Source organism: Anabrus simplex, chromosome 5 (genome assembly GCF_040414725.1).
Source record: "Anabrus simplex isolate iqAnaSimp1 chromosome 5, ASM4041472v1, whole genome shotgun sequence".
Lineage (NCBI taxonomy): Eukaryota > Metazoa > Arthropoda > Insecta > Orthoptera > Tettigoniidae > Anabrus > Anabrus simplex.
In genome coordinates this window covers 350,404,171-350,429,873 of record NC_090269.1, presented here as the reverse complement: position 1 = coordinate 350,429,873, position 25,703 = coordinate 350,404,171, and the positions used below count along the sequence as shown (strand labels likewise).

Below are 25,703 nucleotides of genomic sequence, written 5' to 3'. Positions count from 1 at the left end.
GTATAGAAAAATACACTAAAAGGATCAATGAATTGTTTCAATAACAACCTCAACACAAGTTATAAGAATTCCTTCTTCATATTGTTTAATAATTTGTGGAGATGCACACGAAGGTGCTTAAATTTTAAGGTACACTACTGTTATTTACTTTATTCACTCAAAGACATTGTACGACTTATTCATTTGACAAGATGATAACTTTATCGTCTCCTCTGTCATAATTTGCACCAGTTTTCAATCGGTTAGTGGAAATATGGGTTTTCACAGAACTTATGGTGGAATCTGCGGATAGCTAGACGTTTAATGGTGATTCGTAAATCCTGGTTAGGCTATTCCGAAGTAATATAAACATACCCTACCAAAGAATTGGCAATTATTTTTGAATCACTCAATAAACGCTAGTAACATTCGATTTGGATCACGTGTATCAAATGGAAGAATCTGTATTTTTCTTCTCTCTAGTGAGAAATGTGTTGAAGAACTAACTTACAGGCACTCAAAAGTACTTATAACTAACGTTTCTTTGGAAATGGAGCCTTCTTAAAAGAAACAAGGGGATCATAATATCAAATGTTTGTTTTGTGATCCCATATTCATTGACGAGGAACTATACAAATTAGGGATTGGAATAACTTACCAAGAGAGATGTTCTATAAACTTCCAATTTCCTTGAAATTATTTAAGAAAAGGCTAGGAAAACAACAGACAGGGAAATCTGCCACCTGGGCGACTGCCCTAAATGCAGATCAGTAGTGAAAGATTGAAGTTAAATATGATGGGAAGCATTAATAAATATACTGTACTTATCTTCGGAATCACCCACTTGTTCTCTATGCAAAACCGGGGGGCATTTAGCTAGACAATGTCCTAACACGCATCCAGTAATTATTAATAAATCCCGGTTAATCGCGCTAATATTCCATTTATTGAGCCTGATTTCTCTGATTTTCTTGCAATTATCAGTGAAACCAGAAAACCAGAAACTAGGCGTAATATAAATTATGTTCCCCCACTAACAGCAGTTGTTTCTCACCTATCTATCTCAGAAATAGCGTGTCAACCATTAATAAGCAAAACTCACGTTTCATCCTCTCCATCTGAAATTTCTAACGAGCTCACTCCCTCTCCACCTTTGAACATATCTGACTCTCGCAGAAATGCAACTCCATGCATCTAAAAGGCCAATATCACCAGCCAGATAGTGAAACAGCCAATATAAATATCCTAGATAATGGCGAATCTAACCTTGTTACTGATTCCGCCACCCCGGAGCATTTTAAGAACAATAGGTCAATTCGTCAAAGACGGGGATGCAGAAGTGATATGCTCAAACGGATATGCTGGAAAGTGAACCAAACTTATTTTCCATCTGTTATTTACAGTTTAAAAGCTTCTTCGAAAACGCTATTGGGGTTACAGAAGTAATAACTATTGAATCTAACTATACCCGAACCTAGAGGGCCTAGCACCGAGCTCGATAGCTGCAGTCGCTTAAGTGCGACCAGTATCCAGTAATCGGGAGATAGTGGGTTCGAGCCCCACTGTCGGCAGCCCTGAAGATGGTTTTCCGTGGTTTCCCATTTCCACACCAGGCAAATGCCGGGGCTGTACCTTAATTAAGGCCACGGCCGCTTCCTTCCAATTCCTAGGCCTTTCCTACCCCATCGTCGCCGTAAGACATATCTGTGTCGGTGCGACGTAAAGCAAATAGGGCTGTCGCCCAGGTGTTAGATTCCCTGTACATTGTTTACCTAAATTTTTCTTGAACGTTTTCAAAGAAGTCGGAAAAGTCCTTCGATAAATTTATTCCAATTCCTCACTTCTCGTTTTATAAATGAATATTTGCCCCAATTTTTCCTCTTGAATTTCAACTTCATCTTCATATTATGATCTTCCCTACTTTAAAAAGCTCCTCTGAAGCTTAATAGTCTACTAATGTCATGCCACACCATCTCTTCACTAACAGCTAACTTAGTCGATCATCTCGTCTCCTTACTCCTAAGTCTTCCCAGCCCAAAGTTTACAACATTTTCATAGTACTAATACTTTGTCGGAAATCACCCAAAACAAAGCGTCGTGCTGTCCTTTGAATCCATTCCAGTTTTCATATCAAGTAGTTCTGGCGTGGGTCACAAATACTGGGATCTTACTCCAATTGGGGTCTTACCAGAAACGTATTCGCCCATAAATATCGTCATGACAATGTGAAGAGGTCTTTAACCTTTATTTAAAACCTCATTAATATTATTACCCCAAATACCTAGGTATTTATAGTGATCCCCATGAGGTAATATAACTTAGGGAAATTTTTCTCTTGGTGGAACTCGCAACCTCACTTCCATCCCATTATCATCATACCATTAGAAGCTGCATCCTTACTACAATCACAAAGCCATCAAAACTAGAAGCACCTGGATAGTTCAAAAGCTGCTAAAAGCCGTGGTAAAAGATAGAAATCCGACGAAAAACACACACACTTCAGTGACAGGTTACACCAGTGATGACACCCCGTCACTTACTCAATAATGGCTACAGCAATTTTACAGCTTATCTTAATGACGTCTACAATACTTCACCGGAACATTAACGGTTTTTGACCGTAGGCTGACTACTTACAACTCCTTACTAATAAACACAAATTTGAAGTAATTTGTCTACAAGAAACAAACTTTCGCGATAACATCCTTTCCAGTTTAAACCAGTTCAATGTGTACCATAAAAACAGAATGAGTGCATATCATGCAAGTGGAGGACTAGCAACTTACATGAAATCTGACTTGATCAAAGATAAGTCCCTTTAAACATCGATTTGGAATCAGTGGCAGTTTTGGTCAATTTACCACCGCCTGTCTGTATTTGTAATATCTATATTCCATAGAGTTATGGTTTTCCTCGTAATACTTAGCCAGTTAGCTAAAGCCTTTAAATTGATGGGTAATTTTAACAGTCACATCAGCTTGTGGGACTCTAATTGCTTTTAGCCTAGTTTCTGGTTTTCTAATGCTAAATGATGGAAAATCATAAATATCAAGCTTACTAAATGGAAGATATCAGATGAACTGAAGATATATTTCTAGTTATTGGATCCGAGATAGGTCATTGTCTAGCTAAAGGTCCCTCGGTTTTGAATAGAAAACAGGTGAGTGAATCCGAGAATAACTATATCCAATGATTCGTTCCATCATATTCAGCCTGTAAAGTTTCAGGTAGCTTATCAAAGCCATAGAAATGTTACTGGATGAATTCAACGTGACTTTATTGAACTCGACGGACCCTACTCACTACAACCTGGTTCACGAACTATTTATCAGTATAGACTTAACCCTTTGCACACCTGGCGTATCTCACCTATTCAACTGGTCTGCTTATTTTATTCTGTTTGGAAGTAGTCACTTTCCTATTGTAATAACAATAAACATTATTACAACCAATGGCCAAAAAGGAATTTACATTAATATTAAAATCACATTATCATCTTTGCGAAAGGCTGTTTGAGATTCGTGTCGACAAGTACAATTCATAGCATGACTTCTTGGTTTTACACAACTTACAATGAAAGCGATGGATGGCGAAGCGTGTAACCAAGTGCCTGAGCTCATACAGTATCCTTTTCCTTGCCAGTCTATGTAGATCATTGCGTTCGTCGAGTAAAATTCGCTCCATATGTCTCTATTCTTTGCACTTGATTTATCTACAAAATGTAGATAAGTTGGGGCGATTGGTAGCGGAAGATGATAACGAACACCCTCTACGTAGAAAGCCCGTGTATGTAAAATTATGCTCCTTTTATATTTTCCTACTGTAATTAATCATGGTAATTTTTCACCTATTACACAAGCTTACCGAACAATCAACTGGAATATGGAAATAGCGAATTGGCAACTGTTTAAAAGCTATTTTGAATGATCTGACTTTACCAAGTGAATTTCCAAATAACCATAATAAGAATATTGTTCGTGATATCACAGAAGTAGGCCTAACAGTCTAATCTGCGTATTCGAGCATCCTCAAGGTAACGACAGACTCTTCGAAGAAAATTATACCCTGGTGGAGTAATCTTGCGAAGAGACTATAAAACATAACCATACTTTTTATATTTACAGAAGAAAACGAACTAATGAAAATAAAATAAATTATCAGGAAAATAGATCAACAGCAAATTGTAAAAAAAAAAAATTGATTACTTTACCTTAATGTAGGAAGACAATGAGCGGTTGTGTTCTTACTGCAAAATATAGCACGCTAATGTCGTGAAAAGTACTCCGTACAGTATATAAGACAGTGTCTTACTTTCACCTTGAACTTAAAGGCTGATAAATGCCAGCCATGTTCCACCAGTTCCGGCCGATAAGCAAATATTCATAAACAATAAATGGAAATACCCGGCGACTGACCACAGAAACAAACCATAGTCAGTTTCTTGTCTTAGGTGATAATTCATGCACGGAAGTAGGAGGACGCGTTTGCCATTATTTCGTCATCGAACTAGGTATACTCCTGAACAATGGGCATTTATTTCAGCGGAGCTCGACTATGTAATTCGTTCTCATGAAGTGTTAAAAACTGCACTACATTAGCCTGTTTTGAAAGATTTTGTCTGGTTTGCCGCCCAAGTCCGCGGCCATGTTGTATGAATGCTGTATGAAAGCGAGAAGAAATACTTCAATATTTCCATTAATTAATTTGTATATCGATGTTCTCAGTCACTTAAGTAACTCGAGGACAAATAGTGCAGGTTATGTTATATGTTATTTAGTTTTGTTAGTATCACCATTATAGCCCGTAGTCATCTAGTTTACCGGGAGATTTGGCCGTGCGGTTAGGGGCGCGCGGCTGTGAGCTTGCATCCGGGAAATAGTTGGTTCGAATCCCACTGTCGGTACCCCTGAAGATGGTTTTCCGTGGTTTCCTATTTTCATACCAGGCAAATGCTGGGGCTGTAACTTAATTAAGGCCACGGCCGCTTCCTTCCAACCCCTAGGCCTTTCCTATCCTACCGTCGCCATAAGACAGACATGTGCCGGTGCGCCTAAAGCCACTAGCTAAAAAAATGTCATCTAGTTTCTCTTTTCGTTTTAGTCCGAAGGATGGTTGGATCCTCAACAGCTCCGCCATTATCTGTCATAGATTGCCTAGGCATCACTGAATTGGAATACTAGGGAAATGAGGAGTGAGGTATTTTCCCGTTGCTTTCCTCACTGAGACAGAATTTGCTATAACATATCAGTCTGCCAAGCCCACTGAAATGCATGCACGAGCCGGCCCTATAAGCAACATTTTCACACCATTCATAGCAAGGACTGGCTGCACAAGGAATGGCATTATTAGCATCACTCATACCTCAGACACTTTCATATTGTCAAAGGTAAAGATAAAACTAAGACAGATCAATGAAAGTAACAAAACAAAATTGCTGTAGCCCATACCAGAAGACATAGTGCACTGTAAAAACACTAGGTCTTGCCAGCAAAGGCATAGTCATCTAGTTACATTCAGAATTAATTGAGCTGATATCCTGTCATATTTCCTGTTTTTCTCTGCAGATCGAATGTTAAAACCTCTCCACCACTATCAAAATTGCAACGACCTAAAAGTGATTTTAACATATGACTTTATTATCTTTAACTTAATAGAAAATGACTAAAATGACTTCTATGTTGCCTTCATTTCGATCTTGGTACACAACACAACGAATTACTTTTCCCTCAATACAGCATTAGGTTAGACTGCATTGCATTACATGACCTGAAAAATCCACAGCCTGTTTCCAGTCATTTGACCGGGTCAGTGACGGAATGAATGAAGCCTCCTTCTAGCGGCGAGGATGGGAATTGTGCCGGCTGCCGAGGCCTGTCGCACTCCTCTGGGGCAATGATTAATGAATGATTAATGAAATGAAATGATATTGGAGAGAGTCGCTGGAATGAAAGATGACAGGGAAAACCGGAGTACCCGGAGAAAAACCTGTCCCACCTCCGCTTTGTCCCGCATAAATCTCACATGGAGTGACCAGGATTTGAACCACGGAACCCAGAGGCGAGAGGCCGGCGCGCTGCCACCTGAGCCACGGAGGCTCCATTACATGACCTAAAGAAGAACAAAATGACTTCTATGGGTACACAACACAACCAGTTGTTCTGTGGTTTCCTTCTTTTGACCTCCAGGTCAATGGCGGCACAGTTCCTATTCATAGGCCACATTCGATTCCTTCCACATCCTTGCTCAATTTCCATTCACCTTCATTCATTTCACCATTAGCTCCTCAATGAGGTTGGTATACATACATACATACATACATACATACATACATACATACATACATACAAGGCTGTGCCCAGTGGGGGGGAGGAGGTTAGGAGGGTTCAAAATCCCTCTGAAATAAAAGTGAACTTCAGAAATTTAAAAAGCATACAGTATACGGGTTTCGAAATAGCCTACAAAAAATTAGAAATATTATAAAAACAAGCATTTGCAGAATAAACAATTGAATTTAAGCTATAAAATATGAGCTACCTTTAAATGTCTTTGTATGAATATAGTTAACAAATTCAGCGGAATTATATACATGGACATTTTTTCTTTATTCTTTCTCTTCTTTCTTAATCCGTTTATCGTCCAGGGTTGGCTTTTCCCTCGGACTTAGCGAGAGAACACACCTCTACCGCCTCAAGGGCAGTGTCCTGGAGCGTGAGACTTTGAGTCGGGGGGATACAACTGGGGAGATGGAAAGTACCTCGTCCAGGCGGCCTCGCCTGCTATGCTGAATAGGGGATAGACAAAGAAGAGGGATGGAAGCGGCCGTGGCCTTAAGTTAGGTAGCATCCCTACATTTGCCTGGAGAAGAAGTGGGAAACCACGGAAAACCCGAGGCTGAGTGGACCCAATTCCAGCCCTAGTATCACATTTTCAAATTTCGTGACAGAGCCGAGAATCGAACCCGGGCCTCCGCAGAGGTGGACGTGTTCATTCTCTAATATTTGAAAAGTTCTTTGCTAGGCGCCTTTACCTTCCTTTATCGAGGGATATGCGATGCAAATGCCACAGATGTTTGGTTGCACAAATGACCGAATGTACTATTTTTCCCCATTCCATAACTCTCTCAAAACTGACAACACCGTTTCTTTGAAACAGGGTATACCCCAAGGTCGTACATTGATAGATATATTAGTAATTATGATATGCATGGGACTGCTGGTCTTTCCAAACTGCTAGAGTATCGCAACCAAGGTCGACAAGCTTTATACTAGTCAACATTGTGACGTCAGAACTCCTTGTAACGAAGACCTAGAAGCAAGTCCCATTAAAGATTCGTTTCAGGATGTGCGGACGTCTTCGGAACAGTCCCAGTATACTTGAAATTTAATTTCAGGAATTGAAAATATCTTGGCAATTTTGAATCAACACGTTGCGCAGGAGAATGTTTGATTCCCACTTTCCCTTGACGCAATTTTCAAAAATGAAGGTGCAATTCATTTTATGGCGGACCGAGTGGCTTAGACGGTAGAGCACTGGGTTTCTGAGCTCCAAGATGGCGTGTTTGATTCTAGACCAGTCAAGAGATATTTGAACCTGCTCAAATACACCAGCCTCGCGTCGGTAGATTTAGCGCCACGTAAAAGAACTTCTGCCACAACTTAGTCTCCGTAAACTACAGAACTAGTTATAGAGACGCTAAACCAATATTTATTATTGCCTTTCTTTCATTCGTCTTTCACAACACGTAAACACTCTTCATTCAAACTTCGTCCGGTTCCACGGCTAAATGTTTAGCTTGCTGGTCTTTTGTCACAGGAGTCCCGATTCGGTTCCTGGCAGTGTCGGGAATTTTAACCATAATTGGTTAATTCCGCTGGCACGGGGGCTGTTTGTATGTGTCGTCTTCATCATCATTTCATCCTCATCACGACACGCTGGGCGCCTACAGGAGTCATATAGAAAGATCTCCACCTAGCAAGCCAAACTTATCCTCGGACACTCCCGGCACTGAAAGCCATACAACATTTTAACTTTTTTTCTTTTTATCCAAAATTTGATAGATTGACTTACAAGGGCCGCCTCTGTGGTGTAGTGGTTAGCGTGATTAGCTGCCACCCCCGGAGGTCCGGGTTCGATTCCCGGCTCTGCCACGAAATTTGAAAAGTGGTACGAGGGCTGGAACGGGGTGCACTCAGCCTCGGGAGGTCAACTGAGTAGAGGTGGGTTCGATTCCCACCTCAGCCATCCTGGAAGTGGTTTTCCGTGGTTTCCCACTTCTCCTCCAGGCGAATGCCGGGATGGTACCTAACTTAAGGCCAGGGCAGCTTCCTTCCCTCTTCCTTGCCTATCCCTTCCAATCTTCCCATCCCTCCACAAGGCCCCTGTTCAGCATAGCAGGTGAGGCCGCCTGGGCGAGGTACTGGTCATACTCCCCAGTTGTATCCCCCGACCAAGAGTCTCAAGCTCCAGGACACTGCCCTTGAGGCGGTAGAGGTGGGATCCCTCGCTAAGTCCGAGGGGAAAACCGAACCTGGAGGGTAAACAGATGATGATGATGATGACTTACAAGGATAACGTATACGTTGGTAATCTTTTGACCCATACCTAGAGTAAGATATCCACTCATTAATTTATTATCTGTATATTCAATTGCGCATTAAGCGGGGTACAGACACACGAGCCGAACGCCGTAACATACCCACTTCGCTCACCAAGAAGGGGCAAGGTTACGAACGCGCCGTAGGTACAAGGTAAACGTTTCCATCCCGCGCCGCAGTCAGTAACACATAACCTATCAGCGTTCCACCACTTGAGACAGATCAGCTTTCAAACATGTATCAGCCTATATTTACTTACATTTTTTTCAAGCAAAAGTAGATGGAAACAGGCGATGGTGGCAAACTCACAGTATATATACGTAGAACTATACATGGTGGTTCAAATGTCCCAAAATGTCCTGAACAGTCTTTGAATACCTTACTATCTTGAGAAGGCATCATTCCTTACGTGTTTGGCTAGCCACAGCATTTCAAACCGAGCGAATTGGCCGTGCGCATAGGGAAACGCAGCTGTAAGCTTGTAATCGGGAGATAGTGGGGTCAAAACCCACTGTCGGCATCCCGTAGGATGGTTTTTCGTGGTTTACCATTTTCACACCAGGCAAATTCTGACACTGTATCTTAATTAAGGCCACGGCCGCTTTCTCCCCCACTCCTAGCCCTTCTCTACCCCATCGTCGCCATAAGACCTATGTGTGCCGGTGTGACGTAAAACAACTTGCAATTAAAATCCTCAATTGGGAACATGCATCTTTTTCAAAAATATTTGTTTTGAAAAGTACACCAATGAAATAGTACGTAAACGTATTGCATTGTGGTATGTTGCCTTGTTTTCTACCATTAAAAAAATATTTAATAGTGCCTTTCCGCACGGCGAGTGAAACGGCCTCTGACGTAAGCGGCGCGCTGTGACGTCACGATCCAGTACCGCATGGAGCTCTACCAGCCGTTGTGCATCAGCCGTTGCTAAAAGCCGATTGTTTATTATTCATGATCGCGAATAACTTCAAAATGACAGAAGAAAGGTTCAAAACAGCACAGTCAGACAATCTACTATGTGTAGATGTCATCATTCTTGAAAAATGTGACTTTTGTGGCCGCAGAAATTCGCGGATAACTAGCAAGTTTGTAAGTGGCGTCTTTTATGTACGTGCAATGTACTGTAACCCGTAGTATTAGGATAACAACAAACCTGGATAGAAATAACATCACTTTCAAAATTTCCTTCTAGACTGATTCCCATATTAAAGAATAACATTACATTTTCGGGCTTTCAGCATTAGTAAAGTAAGAAATCGGATTTCAGCACTAACATAAACATATAGGTAGCATTATAGTACTAGTCCGCTTCTGTGGTGTAGTGGTTAATGTGTGCCACTCCCGGAGGCCCGGTTTCGATTCTCGGCTCTGCCATGAAAGTTGAAAACAAATAGTACGAGGGCTGGAACGGGGTCTACTCAGCCTCGGGAGGTCAACTGAGTAGAAGGGTTTCGAATCCCACCTCAGCCATCCTCGAAGTGGTTTTTCGTATTTTCCTACTTCTCCTTCAGGCACCTAAGGCCACGGCCGTTTCCTTCCCTCTTCCTTGTCTATCCCTTCCGATCCTCCCATCCTCCAACAAGGCCCCTGTTGAGCATAACAGGTGAGGCCGCCTGGGCGAGGTAATGGCCCTCCTCACCAGTTTCATCACCATACTCAAAGTCTCACGTTCCAGGACACTGCCCTTGAAGTGGTAGAGGTGAAATCCCTCGCTGAGTCCGAGAGAAAACCAACCCTGAAGGATAAACTGATTAAGAAAGAGAGAAAGATCATAGTACTATAGGACTATAATCTATCATTCCCAAAAAAAAAAATATATTTATGGTTGGGACAACTGGCCTACCCACTTCCGGGGCCCATGAAAGAGAATTAAATATCTTTGTGGAGGGAAAAAGTTAAACATGATAAAGATAAATATGACTTCATCTAGTTTTCACAAGTCGGGCTGAGTGGTTCAGACTGTTGAGGTGCTGGCCTTCTGACCCCAACTTGGCAGGTTCGATCCTGCTTCAGTCCGGTGGTAGTTGAAGGTGCTCAAATACGTCAGCCTCGTGTCGGTAGATTTACTGGCACGTAAAAGAACTCCTGCAGGACTAAATTCCTGCACATCGGCGTCTCCGAAAATCGTAGAAGTAGTTAGCGGGGCGTGAAGCCAATAACATTAATTACATTTGGCTTTTAACAAGCTGCGCATATCAAGAAAGAAAAGTGTCCTGGTGACATTTTAGTCGCTCAATACAGGAATGTCTTTGGGTGCTGTGACTTTTACTTTTTTTTTTTTTTTTTTTGCTTTACGTCACACCGTCACATATAGGTCTTATGGCGACGATGGGACAGGAAAGGCCTAGGAATGGGAACAAAACGGCCGTGGCCTTAGGTACAGCCTCAGTATTTGCCTGGTGTGAAAATGGGAAACCACGGAAAACCATCTTCAGGGCTGCCGGCAGTGGGGTTCAAAACCCACTATCTTCCGGATGCGAGCTCACAGCTGCGCGCTCCTAACCGCACGGCCAACTCGCGCAGTATTTTTACCCTTCGGTTTATTGACTTGGCTTGTATAACCTAAAACTTAGGCGAAGTTGGATAATATTTTAAACACCTACATCACTATTTTCACCTGTGTGCAATTATGTTATTTATTTCATTAATATTATGATAATTATTATAATTGAGCATTGTTATCTTATAAGACCCCAACAGACAAGCATTGGTTTTGTGGAGAGTTATACATTTGTTAAATTCACGTTGTTTCCTTTCATGATGTACACGCCTATTCTTTGTTACATTATAGAGTATTTAGATATAGCCTAAATTTCTTTATCAATTAAGCTCTTCAATAAAGACATACATAACTGTCCCATGCCGAGATAGAATTAGAGCTGTCAAAATGGTTCATAACCCCTTTGATTTATTATCTTGACATGGATCACCCAAAACATAGGTTAGGTTTGGAGAATACTTTAATAATCAGCATTATTTAATGCACTGTTTATTACTTTCATATTCCAAGATGTAATTGAAGCATTTAAATAAAGCATCATACATTAAAATTTAAAGTTTTACCACTAGAACAGCTGACATGGAAAAGTTATTTGAAAATTCAAACAAATTCACCTTACGTTAAAATCTTCAAAAAAGTAAACTGTAGACTTTTCCGATATATCACCAGCATTTCTCCGGCTCGCCAAAATCCATTTCTCCCTAGTTTTAGCGTCTTTGGAACATTTATAAACAATTTGTTTGGTACGGTATGCGATGTGCTATTGCACATCGGAACTCTACACCATTTATAAGTTTTCTGCCTCACTGTCTGCGCAGGATTCATTTTAAGTCTAAAATATACCACTCAGATTATTATCAAATGTATAGACCTCGAATTTAACCATACTAGACACTAATGTAAAGTAGAAATACGCGAAGTGTATCCTGCTTCTCACAGCACACTATGTGTTATTTCGTCTGGTAATTCAGTCAACCTGTACGATGACGTCAGACCAATGAGATCGCGTACTTGCGTGACGTGACATTTTCGTAGATTTTTATCATGTTTGGAGTTATTATTTGTACATTCTGATCACATTTTTGAATTCTGCATGAAATTTTGAATCAGATTAGCATATTTGTAATTAAAACCCCGGATCATGCATGTTCCCTATTCTAGACCTTCAGGCAAGCAACTCCATGTTGAAAACATCCTAGGGATATGAGCTACAAATTCTTGTAAATAAAATAAATAAAGTATAATAATATATTCTTTATTTATTCCTAAAACTCACAATCCTTTTCTTAATCTTCGTTATCCGGTCGATTAGATTAGCAGTTTACTTTTTTTTTTACCACTACGAGTGCTAATATGAGTCAATGCATTGCTTCACTTAAGCACCACTACGAGCGGTAATGTGAGTCAATGCAGAGTTTCACTTAAGCACCACTACGAGCGGTAATGTGACTCAATGCTGAGTTTCACTTAAGCACCACTACGAGCGGTAATGTGAGTCAATGCAGAGTTTCACTTAAGCACCACTACGAGCGGTAATGTGAGTCAATGCATTGTTTCACTTAAGCACCATTACGACCGGGCGAGTTGGCCGTGCGCGTAGAGGCGCGCGGCTGTGAGCTTGCATCCGGGAGATAGTAGGTTCGAATCCCACTATCGGCAGCCCTGAAGATGGCTTTCCGTGGTTTCCCATTTTCACACCAGGCAAATGCTGGGGCTGTACCTTAATTAAGGCCACGGCCGCTTCCTTCCAACTCCTAGGCCTTTCCTATCTCATCGTCGCCATAAGACCTATCTGTGTCGGTGCGACGTAAAGCCCCAAGCAAAAAAAAAGCATCACTACAACCCTGTCGTAAGAGGCGTCTTAAAGGAGGCCCAGGGGCTCTCAACTTGGGAGTGTGGACTGCAACCACAGGGCCCTTAGCTGAGCCCTGGCATTGCTTCCACTTACTTGTGCCAGTCTCCTCACTTTCGCCTACCCTATCCGACCTCCCTTGGTCAACTCTTGTTCTTTTCCGACCCCGACGGTATTAGGTATCGAAACATAGGGAGTCATTCATTTTCACACCCTTCTAGGCCCTTATTCTTCTTTGGCCGATATCTTCATTTATCGAAGTGTCGGATACCTTCCATTTTTTCTTTCTGATTAATGTTATATAGAGGAAGATTACCTGGTTGTACGCCCCCTTAAAATATAATCACCATCATCACCAATCTTATCATATTCGGTACGGTAAAGCTGAATAAGACATAAATGGTCGGAAATTGTATTCTCTATAACTTTTGTTATAACTGTTATTACGTAGTACTTCTCCTTAAGACCAATAAGACCTTTCTTTTATATAATTTTCGTTCAATTTTTATTTTTTTTTCGTTTACCCTTCAAATGACGGAGAAAATTACTTACGGGTTTTATGTTCTGCCGCGAGTGACAGACACACTCGCAGCTCGACAGTGAGTCTACCGATTGCCATGACAACGTCTCTGCTTGGAAGCAAGGAAGTAACGTAATGCCATTTTCGTTATCATACGTATAAATTCGTGGTTGTTGGTCGGGTAGTAAACGAAGTGGCTTAAAGCCTCAGCGTCAGCGCTACCCTTTTTCGGTCTGTACAAGTTTCCTGTTACCTTTAGAGATGAGCCTTTCGTCATCTTTAACTTCTTCGTAGCTTACAAACTCTTTTTTCACCAGAATGAATACTACCCTCCTAGCATTCCCATCCTATCTAACGATAAACACTCGAGTTCCGTTAGAAAATCTTCATCCATTAAATCATTTCTCAGCCAAGACTCAATTCCTGTTACAATATCTGGTAAGTATATATCTATTAAATTACTTAATTCGATGCCTTTCTTTACATTGCTTCTAATTTTCAACACTGACATTTTTATGTCATCCCTACTTGATTTCCAGATCCCTGCACCGTTATCATCGCTCCCTAGACCACCCCGTTTCCCTGAATGTACCTCCCTGTAACCTTTCTAAACAAATTTCCTAACCTATACGTACCACCGCGGATTAAGTGAAGGCCGTCTGAGCGCAAATCCCTATCTCCTACCCACCAATTAGGACCTACAAACCTCACTTCCAGTTTCCCACATGCACATTCCATATTCTCATGTAAATCCCCAATCACCTTCCAGTCAGTATGCCTCCTACACAGCATTCCACCGATAACAATCTCCGCTTCCTTAAACTTTACCCGTGCTGCGTTTACCAGATCCCATACATCCCAACTATGTTGGTACTTATACCTGCTTACCTTACGTTCTTGGTACCAACGTGAAGCACTGCCACCTTCTCCTTTCCCTCCTCCTACTCTTCTACTTCCCTCAACATCTACCTTAACCTAATTCCTGGATAACGCTCTACCCTGATTCCCTTTCCTCCACACACTTCCGCACATTCTAACAATGGAATCTTCCATGACCAGAGCCTCAACCCTACCCACCTCATTTGACCCCCTCCACTCCTGGTCATCCCTTCTTTCCTCCATTTTCACCCTCTCATTACCTTGTTCCACCTGTCTTTTCCTATCCTGTACTCTACATTTCCCTTCCCTACCTTTTCCTTTCCTCCTACTTCCACACTTCTCAGCAACAGTTCCCTGTTCCTCATCTTCCCTCTGTTGTTCTATCTGCAGTGACTCATACCATTTCTCACAGACACCTTTCCTGAATTATGATCTTTAATAGAGCCCTTTGCCCTTAAAACATAAGACCACCTGTCTTCTACAATTGCCCCATTTCCTTCCCATCTTTCTTTCACACCTACTGTATCCTATACATTGTTTGAGGGTGGCCTATTTTCCGTCCTGTCATCTGAGAGAATCCCAATTATCTCCCTCAAACTCTCCAAATCCTCCCTCATACTTCTTAACGCCTGGCCACACCCACAGTTCTTACACTTGCACTCCTTATCCATTCTTTACGAGATAATGAGTATAAAATAAAAAATAAAAAGGTTATTCTGTGCCAAAGAAGTGAAAGGAAAGAAATATAATTTCTAGGATAGTGCATAAAGATCACACGACAATAAGGTAATTAATTTACTATTTTACTATAATACTACTTAGTCGTAGTATATTTTTATCCTACAACACCTTAACAGGAAAAAACTGTCGTTAATTAGTGAATACCGAATGAAATACACAAGAACTACACAATTCTAAACTGCAGTTCAGCCTATCCTAATTACAACAGAATTCTAGTAAGAGAGTTTCTAGAGATACTTCTACTGCACAAATATCTTACAAAAATAGAATAAGCACACTAACTTCTAATAAGATACTACAAATACACCACAATAATTTTTAAACTACGTTCAGACGTATCCTAATTACAATAGGTTATTTATTACTAAGCACAAACTGAAAGGAACATTTCAATTCAAGTTTGAAATTCGCAAGGATTAAGAACAAAGCTAAATGCGTAGACATTATTATTAGTACGATTTTATCCTACTAGTCTCTAATAGAAATTTAAACAGCCGTTTGGTTAAATGCTGAAGTATCGCGTACACAAAGATACACACGAATATAACAGGCAAGATACTATCTAATACACCGTATCTACACTACAATTCTGAAATGAAATGTGGTTATGTGATAATTACAGCTGGTGGATTACTATTATAGGGGCTGCCTGGCCGAGGCGGTAAAGGCGTACTTGGGTTCGAATCCCCGTCAGGAAGTCGTAAAATTTAAGAAACGAGATTTCCACTTCCGGAGGTGCATATGGCCCTGAGGTTCACTTAGCCTACACCAAAATGAGTACCAGGTTAATTCCTGAGGGCAAAGGTGGCCGGGCGTAGAGCTAACCACTCTGCCCCATCAAGTGCCGAGGTTAACAATGGTGGAAGCCTTTACCTTCTACTCCTCCAAGGGCCTCCATGGCCTGTACGGAGGTGACTTTTCTTTTGGATTACTATTACGGAGAATAAAAGTGTCCTTAAATGCTGAAAATAAGAAGTCTACAATAATTTCTCTAAAAACTACTATTAAAACAACGCCGGGGACTTGAATTGCAATTATTGGCATATAGGAATTTGGTTATTAACTTTCACTCGATGAATAATAGAGGGATGCATGCAGGGGAGGAGGTAAATAAATTATAGGAATGCGAGCGACTACAAAAGAGTCTTCGACAAAGGAGCTGGGAAGACTAGGAAGTAAGGAGAAAAGCTGCTCGACTAAGCGGTATGTTCCACGAGTGATGAAGTGGAATGACATTAGCAGACGAATAAGCTTGAGTGAAGTTTTAAAAAGTAGAAAAGATCACAATTACAAGGGCCATGGCCTACCAAGCGACCGCTGCTCAGCCCGAAGGCTTGCAGATTACAAGGTGTCGTATAGTGGCACGACGAATTCTCTCGGCCGTTATTCATGGTTTCTAGACCTTCAGATAGCTCCTCAATTGTAATCACGTAGGCTGAGTGGACCTGGAACCAAGCCTTAGATCCAGATAAAAATTCGAAACCTGGCCGGGAGGTGGTGGTGGTCATGGTGGCATGCTACCCCTACACCATGGTCCGAACGTAAGACACTGTACAAAAGATTGTTTGGCTTAGGTGTGTTGTTGTTGTTGTTGTTGTTTGAGTCATCAGTCAATCGACTGGTTTGATGCAGCTCTCCACGCCACCCTATCCTGTGCTAACCTTTTCATTTCTACGTAACTATTGCATCCTACATCTGCTCTAATCTGCTTGTCATATTCAAACCTTGGTCTACCCCTACCGTTCTTACCACCTACACTTCCTTCAAAAACCAACTGAACAAGTCCTGGGTGTCTTAAGATGTGTCTTATCATTCTATCTCTTCCTCTTTCAAATTTAGCCAAATCGATCTCCTCTCACCAATTCGATTCAGTATCTCTTCATTCGTGATTCGATCTATCCATCTCACCTTCAGCATTCTTCTGTAACACCACATTTCAAAAGCTTCTATTCTCTTTCTTTCTGAGCTAGTTATCGTCCATGTTTCACTTCCATACAATGCCACGCTCCACACGAAAGTCTTCAAAAACATCTTTCTAATTCCGATATCAATGTTTGAAGTGAGCAAATTTCTTTTCTTAAGAAAGCCCTTCCTTGCTTGTGCTAGTCGGCATTTTATGTCCTCCTTACTTCTGCCATCGTTAGTTATTTTACTACCCAAGTAACAATATTCATCTACTTCCTTTAAGACTTCATTTCCTAATCTAATATTTCCTGCATCACCTGCCTTTGTTCGACTGCACTCCATTACTTTTGTTTTGGACTTATTTATTTTCATCTTGTACTCCTTACCCAAGACTTCATCCATTCCATTCAGCAACTTCTCGAGACTGCTGCAGTCTCAGATAAAATAACAATATCATCGGCAAATCTCAAGGTTTTGATTTCCTCTCCTTGGACTGTGATTCCCTTTCCAAATTTCCTTTACTGCCTGTTCTATGTAAACATTGAAAAGGAGAGGGGACAAACTGCAACCTTACCTCACTCCTTTCTGGATTGCAGCTTCTTTTTCAAAGCCCTCGATTCTTATCACTCCAGACTGATTTTTATACAGATTGTAGATCATTCTTCGTTCCCGGTATCTGATCCCTATCACCTTCAGAATCATAAATAGCTTGGTCCAATCAACATTATCGAATGCCTTTTCTAGATCTACGAATGCCATGTACGTGGGCTTATCCTTCTTGATTCGATCCTCTAAGATCAGACGTAAAGTCAGGATTGCTTCACGTGTTCCTACATTTCTTCTGAAGCCAAATTGATCTTCTCCCAACTCAGCTTCAACTTGTTTTTCCATTCTTCTGTAAATAATACGTGTTAAAATTTTGCAGGCATGAGATACTAAACTAATGGTGCGGTAGTTTTCACACCTGTCAGCACCGGCTTTCTTGGGAATAGGTATAACAACATTCTTCCGAAAATCGGATGGGACTTCTCCTGTCTCATACATCTTGCACACTAAATGAAATAACCTTGCCATGCTGGTTTCTCCTAAGGCAGTCAGTAATTCAGAGGGAATGTCATCAATTCCAGGTGCCTTGTTCCTATTGAGGTCTCTCACAGCTCTGTCAAACTCTGACCTCAAAACTGGGTCTCCCATTTCATCAGTATCAACAGCCTCTTCATGTTCCAGAACCACATTATCTACATCTTTACCTTCATACAACTGTTGGATATGCTCCTGCCATCTTTCTGCTTTGTCTTCTTTCCCTAGAAGTGGCTTTCCATCTGAGCTCTTAATATTCATACACCTAGATTTCCTTTCTCCAAAGGTTTCCTTGATTTTCCTATATGCAGCATCTACCTTTCCCAGGACCATACAGCCTTCGACATCCTTGCACTTCTCCTTCAGTCATTCTTCCTTAGCTACCTTGCACTTTCTATCCATTTCATTCTTTAATCGCCTGTATTCTTTTCTGCCTTCTTCATTTAGAGCATTCTTGTATTTTCGTCGTTCATCAATCAGGTCTAGTATCTCCTGAGTTATCCACTGATTCTTAATTGATATTTTCTTCCTTCCTAACATTTCTTCAGCAGCCCTACTGACTTCATTTTTCATGATTCTCCACTCTTCCTCTATAGTGTTTACTTCAGCCTTTTCATTTAGTCCTTGTGCAACATGTTCCTTGAAACAATCCCTCACACTCTTTTCTTTCAACTTGTCTAGATCCCATCTTTTTGCATTCTTTCCTTTCTTCAATTTCTTCAACTTCAGATGGCATTTCATGACCAACAAGTTGTGGTCAGAGTCCACGTCTGCTCCTGGGAAAGTTTTGCAATCCAACACCTGGTTTCTGAATCTCTGCCTAATCATAATGAAGTCTATTTGATACCTCTCAGTGTCTCCAGGTCTCGTCCACGTATACAGCCGTCGTTTGTGGTGTTTGAACCAAGTATTGGCAAGGACTAAATTATGATCAGTGAAGAATTTAACCAGCCGACTTCCTCTTTCGTTCCTTTGTCCCAATCCAAATTCTCCTACTGTACCACCTTCTCTTCCTTGGCCTACCACTGCATTCCAGTCTCCCATCACAATTAGATTCTCGTCACCTTTTACATATTGTATTAAATCTCTTCCGATTTCTTCATCATCCGCTGAACTAGTAGGCATATAGACCTGCACTATTGTGGTGGGCATTGGTTTGGTGTCTATCTTCACGACAGTATTTCTTTCACTATGCTGGTCGTAGTAGCTTACCCGCTGCCCTATTTTCTTATTCATTATTAAACCAACTCCTGCATTTCCCTTGTTTGATTTTGTGTTGATAATTCGGTAGTCGCCTGACCAAAAATCTTGTTCTTCCTGCCAACGTACTTCACTTATACCAACTACATCTAACTTTAGCCTATCCATCTCCCTTTTCAGATTCTCTAACCTACCACAACGATTCAAACTTCTAACATTCCACGCTCCGACTCGCAGAATGTCAGTATCCATCTTCCTGATGATCGCCCCCTCTCGTGTAGTCCCCACTCGGAGATCCGAATGGGGGACTAGTTTACCTCCGGAATATTTTACCCGGGAGGAAGCCATCATCAGTACATCATTCATACAGAAAGAGCTGCATGTCCTCGGGAGTTAGTTACGGTTGTAGTTTACCGTTGCTTTCAACCGTGTAGCAGTATCAACACAGCTAAGCCATGTTGAGTATTATTACAAGGCCGTATCAGTCAATCATCTAGACTGCCGCCCTTGCAACTACCGAAAGGCTGCTACCCCCCTTTCGATGAACCATTCGTTAGTCTGGTCTCTCAACAGATACCCATCCGATATGGTTGCACCTGCGGCTCGGCTATCTGCATCACTGGGACACACAAGCCTCCCCACCGCGGCAAGGTCACATGGTTCGCAGAGGAGGCTTAGATGTGTATGCATTTTTAACCACCACTATGCCTAGTCTGTCTCTGCTTGAGTTTCTTACACGCTGCGCTCTAGTGGATGAAATTGAAGCGTCGCGTCACGCAGCCACTTGCATTGCCCCAACATCGAGGAGCGTGCCACTTCAGTAAGATATACTGTATTTAGCTGAGAAGCAATGAGCAAACAACGACAATGCATGTTTTCTTTCGTTCAGTTCATCCTTGACGGGTCCAGTTACAGCCCTCTTCCCCTTTCACCACCAACGAATTTCAACAGATTGGTCGCACTGGGGGTCCATTTACTGCTTGCCTGGGTGGGGAGAAGCGAGTAGGAGGTATGGTTGCCATAGAAACATATAGTTGGGGACAAATCATGACGACCTTGCCTCACATCACTACTCTCCAGCGGCAGCTCGGTGTCTATTAGCGACTTATAGGATTTACTACCTCTACTGCACCCAGAGTTGCCAAATCGGCTACTACACTCTACACGAAGCCAGGGGAAATACTACAGAGAGTGAGGAAGAAAGTGCTTTGGCAGCCTCTCCAAAACAAACAAGGATCACTTAGAACTCGTTAACTCAGCAGGGTGCAGGGTGTGATTGACTACTGGCTTCCAGCTGGCTTCTAGGAACTGAGGCCGTCATGTTTTGTCCCCAACTATAACTGTGGTTACCATGGCGATAAGCCTCCTGGCCGGCTCGTGTTGCGTGGAGTTGCCAAAACTCAGAGTTACGTACAACACAACACAGCGGTCCGAACAAACGAACAAGTGAGTCGGAAGCTAAGGGAAGGAGAAACGAATGCAGGTATGTGGCAACACTGTGCAGTGGCACGTGCAATGCTTCTCCCTCCAGCCCTAGCTGTCAAAATGCTTCTTTAACATTACAGGTATAGTACTACATTGAGTCCTACCATACCTAAAGTGAGGATATAAAATGCAGACATTATGTGAAAGAGTTCGGTGAAGAGATCTTCAAGAGGCTTACTAATGGAACAGTTGTAAAGCGTCTGAAGTTAAGGTAGTGACAGTAAAGTGATTTAATATTAGGGTTACCGTATGTCCCGGTTTAGTCGGGACCGTACCGGTTTGGAAGCTCTGTCCCGGAGTCCCGCCCGGTTCATAGTCTTGTCCCGGTTTTTATGGAAACCGCTGCTCGAAAATAAGTCACATTGATTCATTCTTTATAAGAGATCTTATGCTGTTGACGTATTTTCATAACACGTTCATCTTTAACACTGACTAGCTAAAATGTAGATGATTATGTGTTGTTCCACATTAATGACCAAGACGGCGATGATTCTTTAAGCCATATCCGTTGTATAGCTACGGGAAAACATAATCAATGTAATGACGCAAGTAACCCGTCACTTGGTTATTGTTTTCTCCGTTGTCTGGCGAATGTTGTCTTTCTCTTGTGCTGGTGTTTCTACTTTCTTTCCAAAATGCCGGAATGGAGTTGTAAGTTTACGGATGAGTTTCGGAAAGAATTTCCGATTTTTAAAACACTGTGTTATCTATAAAACAGAGTTACGTATTCACATTGTGGCAGTGTTTCTTCTGTGGCACATCGTAGAGTGCGGAGCACGAAAATCCTAGCAGACAGAAAGGAGAATTACTTCATACCAGACGGAGAGAACTTGAAGGAAATGGGAGTATAAAAAGAAATGGTTGCATTTTATTCAAGATGCATTGAGTATATTGAATTGTGGGAAGGAAATTTTTATGAAGTGGAATCCTTCAATAGGATAAATCAAACTGAAATTGAGTGGTCGGAAGTTGAGAAAACAGCGGAACTAATTAACACTAAAGTAGGACAGTCAAAGTGTATAATAAACATTGACGACTTATTTGATGAGGTATCTTGGATTAAGAGATTTTATAAACAGCAAGATGTTAACTCAACGCCAGATTCTGGGCTACTTGAAGCTAAATGGGTCAAAATATTCAAACTAAATCTAATTCGTGTATCACCTCGTATTTCAAGAGCACGGATCCTCAGAACAAGGAACTTGCAATGCTACTAAAGAAACAATTTTTGCTTACCACACAGCCTCTCATGATTTCAGTTTCAAATCAGCTGACTGTAGTTCAAAACTAATCTCGCAACTCTTTGGACGCGAAATTCAGTCTTGCACGTACGAAATGTGAATCAGTGATATGCGCAGTTTTATCTCCTTTATCAGCTGACGAAGTCAAGGAAGATTTAAAATAAGCCTCTTTTGTAACCGTGTCCATTACTACCTCTGATATGTGAGAGATAAAAATGTTACCAGTGTTAGTGTGGTATTTCTTACATTCAGAGGGAGTGAAAGTAAAACTCTTGGACACTTCGTCAATTCCAATGGAAACGTCGGAGATATTAAGCGACATTTTAGTATCTGTCATCAAGAAGTATGAACTTGAGCAGAAAGTTATAGGTTTCTGTGCAGATAACTGCAACACGAACTTTGGGGGAGTTAAAATAAGAGGTGGAAAAATGTGTACCATCGGCTGAATAATGAATTTGACAGAGAACGTTTGGGTATTGGCTGTGCTGCCAATATAGTGCACAATCATTTTCAAAGAGTAGTGGATGTTCTTCCTATAGATGTTGAAGTTCCTATAGTGAAAATATTCAAGTATTTTCACATACAGTATATACAGTGCGTGACATGGAGTTTAAATCTTTTTGTGATTCTGTGGATGTAGAATTCAATAAGGTCTCACAACATGGGAACGCAAGGTTTCTTTCTCTTTTTTCTGCCTTAGAAACGATCATCCGTATGTTCGAAGGACTTAAATCCTACTTCTGCTCACAAGAGCAATGCCCAACAGTAATTAATTTCTTGGGGAACGAATGTGCAGAAGTCTACTTGCAGTTCGTTTGTGGACAGTTGCGTGTATTTAATCAGGCGATTCTCAGAATGGTTAAGGCTAACATCACTGCAACAGAAGTGGCCTGCGAATTCAAACACCTGAAGAAAAGCCTAGCAGACAGAAAGGAGAATTACTTCATACCAGACGGAGAGAACTTGAAGGAAATGGGAGTATAAAAAGAAATGGTTGCATTTTATTCAAGATGCATTGAGTATATTGAATTGTGGGAAGGAAATTTTTATGAAGTGGAATCCTTCAATAGGATAAATCAAACTGAAATTGAGTGGTCGGAAGTTGAGAAAACAGCGGAACTAATTAACACTAAAGTAGGACAGTCAAAGTGTATAATAAACATTGACGACTTATTTGATGAGGTATCTTGAATTAAGAGATTTTATAAACAGCAAGATGTTAACTCAACGCCAGATTCTGGGCTACTTGAAGCTAAATGGGTCAAAATATTCAAACTGACCAGAATATGCCGATTTGTAATTTTCACAAAGTAGCTGAGTTTGTTTTTTCATCTGCCCCTGTGGAATGTGAGTTTTTCATAATGAAAAACGTGTGATCGCCTGATAGAAATAGACTGGACGAAAACACAGTTCGAGCCTTGCTCCACTGTAAATTAAACTTCGATTTGACCTGCAGGGAATTTTATGAGAAAATCAAAACAAACACAAATGTGCTGAGGAAGTTTCAATCCGGTAAGAATATAACTGGTCCTGTAAGAAGAGTGAGGTTACTCCTACTAGTTAAAAACTCGAAACTGATGGTAATCGTTAAAACTATCTTACAAGGTTAACACAGTGAAGTGATAATTAATGGTAACATTGAAAAATCAGTTCTTGCCGTACATATTTTATCTCTGGACCATTTTCGAAAGCCATAAACTTAATTAATTAATGAATTGAGGATCTGCGAAAAGGTCTACGTACAGAAAAGTAAACAAATTCTCATCAATTTTAAAATGCCCGAGAACGAAGAATAAGTTACGAAGTTCGAAACCGGTACTAGACGATAATCTTTGGTATTAGTTGAGTTATAGCGTTTAATTAAAATTAAATATTTCAACTGATGATAATATAATGATGGTGATTAATCAATTTTGTCCTTATGTTTGAGAATTCAAAGTGTCCCGGTTTGTGGGGGAAAATCTGGTGACCCTATTTAATGTTGAAAGTTTTATCGAACTCTAGCCCTGTCAGTTTGCATGATCTAATCTGTCTGCTGTGTTGTCGCTAATCACTTTTTGGTTCGTTTAATGTTAGTAATACTCTCATATCCGCTACGTATCACTAAATTCCATAAGTTTTATTTTACCTTCGGTCACATTTAGTTAGTACTAAAGGCATATTTGCTTGGTATATTTTTAGTCCGCCTCTGTGGTGTAGTGGTTAGTGTGATTAGCTGCCACCCCCGGAGGCCCGGGTTCGATTCCCGGCTCTGCCACGAAATTTGAAAAGTGGTACGAGGGCTGGAACGGGGTCCACTCAGCCTCGGGAGGTCAACTGAGTAGAGGTGGGTTCGATTCCCACCTCAGCCATCCTGGAAGTGGTTTTCCGTGGTTTCCCACTTCTCCTCCAGGCAAATGCCGGGATGGTACCTAACTTAAGGCCACGGCCGCTTCCTTCCCTCTTCCTTGCCTATCCCTTCCAATCTTCCCATCCCCCACCAAGGCCCCTGTTCAGTATAGCAGGTGAGGCCGTCTGGGCGAGGTACTGATCATTCTCCCCAGTTGTATCCCCCGATCCAATGTCTGAAGCTCCAGGACACTGCCCTTGAGGCGGTAGAGATGGGATCCCTCGCTAAGTCGGAGGGAAAAGCCAACCCTGGACAATAAACAGATTAAGAAAAAGAAAGAAAAATATTTTTACTTCTTTAGATAATAAACTTACGAACTTTAATAATTAATAATCTGATGCTCCAAATTAGAGGACGCATTTTAGAGATTAAGTATAGATTACAAATTACAGTTAACACAAAACTCATGGCTCAATACTAAAATAATTTTATTCAAATTAGTTAAATCCCTTGCAGTTTCCAGGCATGTAGCACAAATCTTGTCTTCTTCTACTTTCTGTCATTTTCCCAATTACTTAGTTTGGCACTATAAGTGGATTTAGCCCAGTTTTACGGCCGGATGCCTTTCCTGACGCCAACCCTATTGCGTGTTTTTGTGATGGCTGATAGAGTGGCAGATTTGGAGAATGAAGATGTATAAGATGAACACAAACTCACAGTCCCCGAACTAGACGAATTAGCCAAACGCGTAAAAATCCCCGGCTTAGTCGGGAATCGAATCGAGGCCCTCTGAAACGACGTTCACTACGATGATCATTCTGCCACCGAAGAGGCTCAAATCTATTTCAGAGCCTGCTGTCTCCCAAATGTTACTCTCTTCTCCACCACGACCAACTAATAACAATCTTCCTAATACGTTCCATTAATCATTAAAACTCAAGATGTACGGGGTGGAGACTGAAGATACAGTACATACCTTGGAAGATGCTGGTCGTTTGTGTTATTGCTAGTGGTATACAGAATGACTCAAGATCAAATGGTTACCACGTTCCTCGCACAGCACTTTTAACTACCGCTGACGTCATTTTGGGGCTTTCCATTAAACTGGTATCAGTATCAGTGGTTTTTTTTTTTCTCACAACATGACAAGGACAAATAAGATAATCATGGTGGCTTAGCCTTGTTGCAACACCATATGAATGTGTGGCCGCAAAAACGGGCTAACCAACAGTTGTAAAACGTGAGTTAGTTTTGCCATCTACTGTGGAAAGTTCAAACTATCTTCTGAGAGCTGCGCTGACATGAGGAAATCCTCTGTGTTGAGATACAAAACTTTAAATTTCATGCCATTCTATAAAGACTAATTTTTGTTTGGCAAAATCGGGCTAACAGTTTTTT

The 25,703-nt window shown here is 41.2% G+C and overlaps 1 long non-coding RNA gene across 1 annotated transcript in view; it reads right to left on the bottom strand.

Annotated features, from left to right (window-relative positions):
* LOC136874097 (uncharacterized) overlaps nt 1-25,429 on the bottom strand; it is a 55,686-nt gene extending 30,257 nt beyond the window's left edge. The window contains exon 1 of the long non-coding RNA XR_010860220.2: nt 25,282-25,429. This is a non-coding gene — a long non-coding RNA (uncharacterized lncRNA). The remainder of the gene's footprint in view (nt 1-25,281) is intronic.
* Nucleotides 25,430-25,703: the final 274 nt, after the last annotated feature.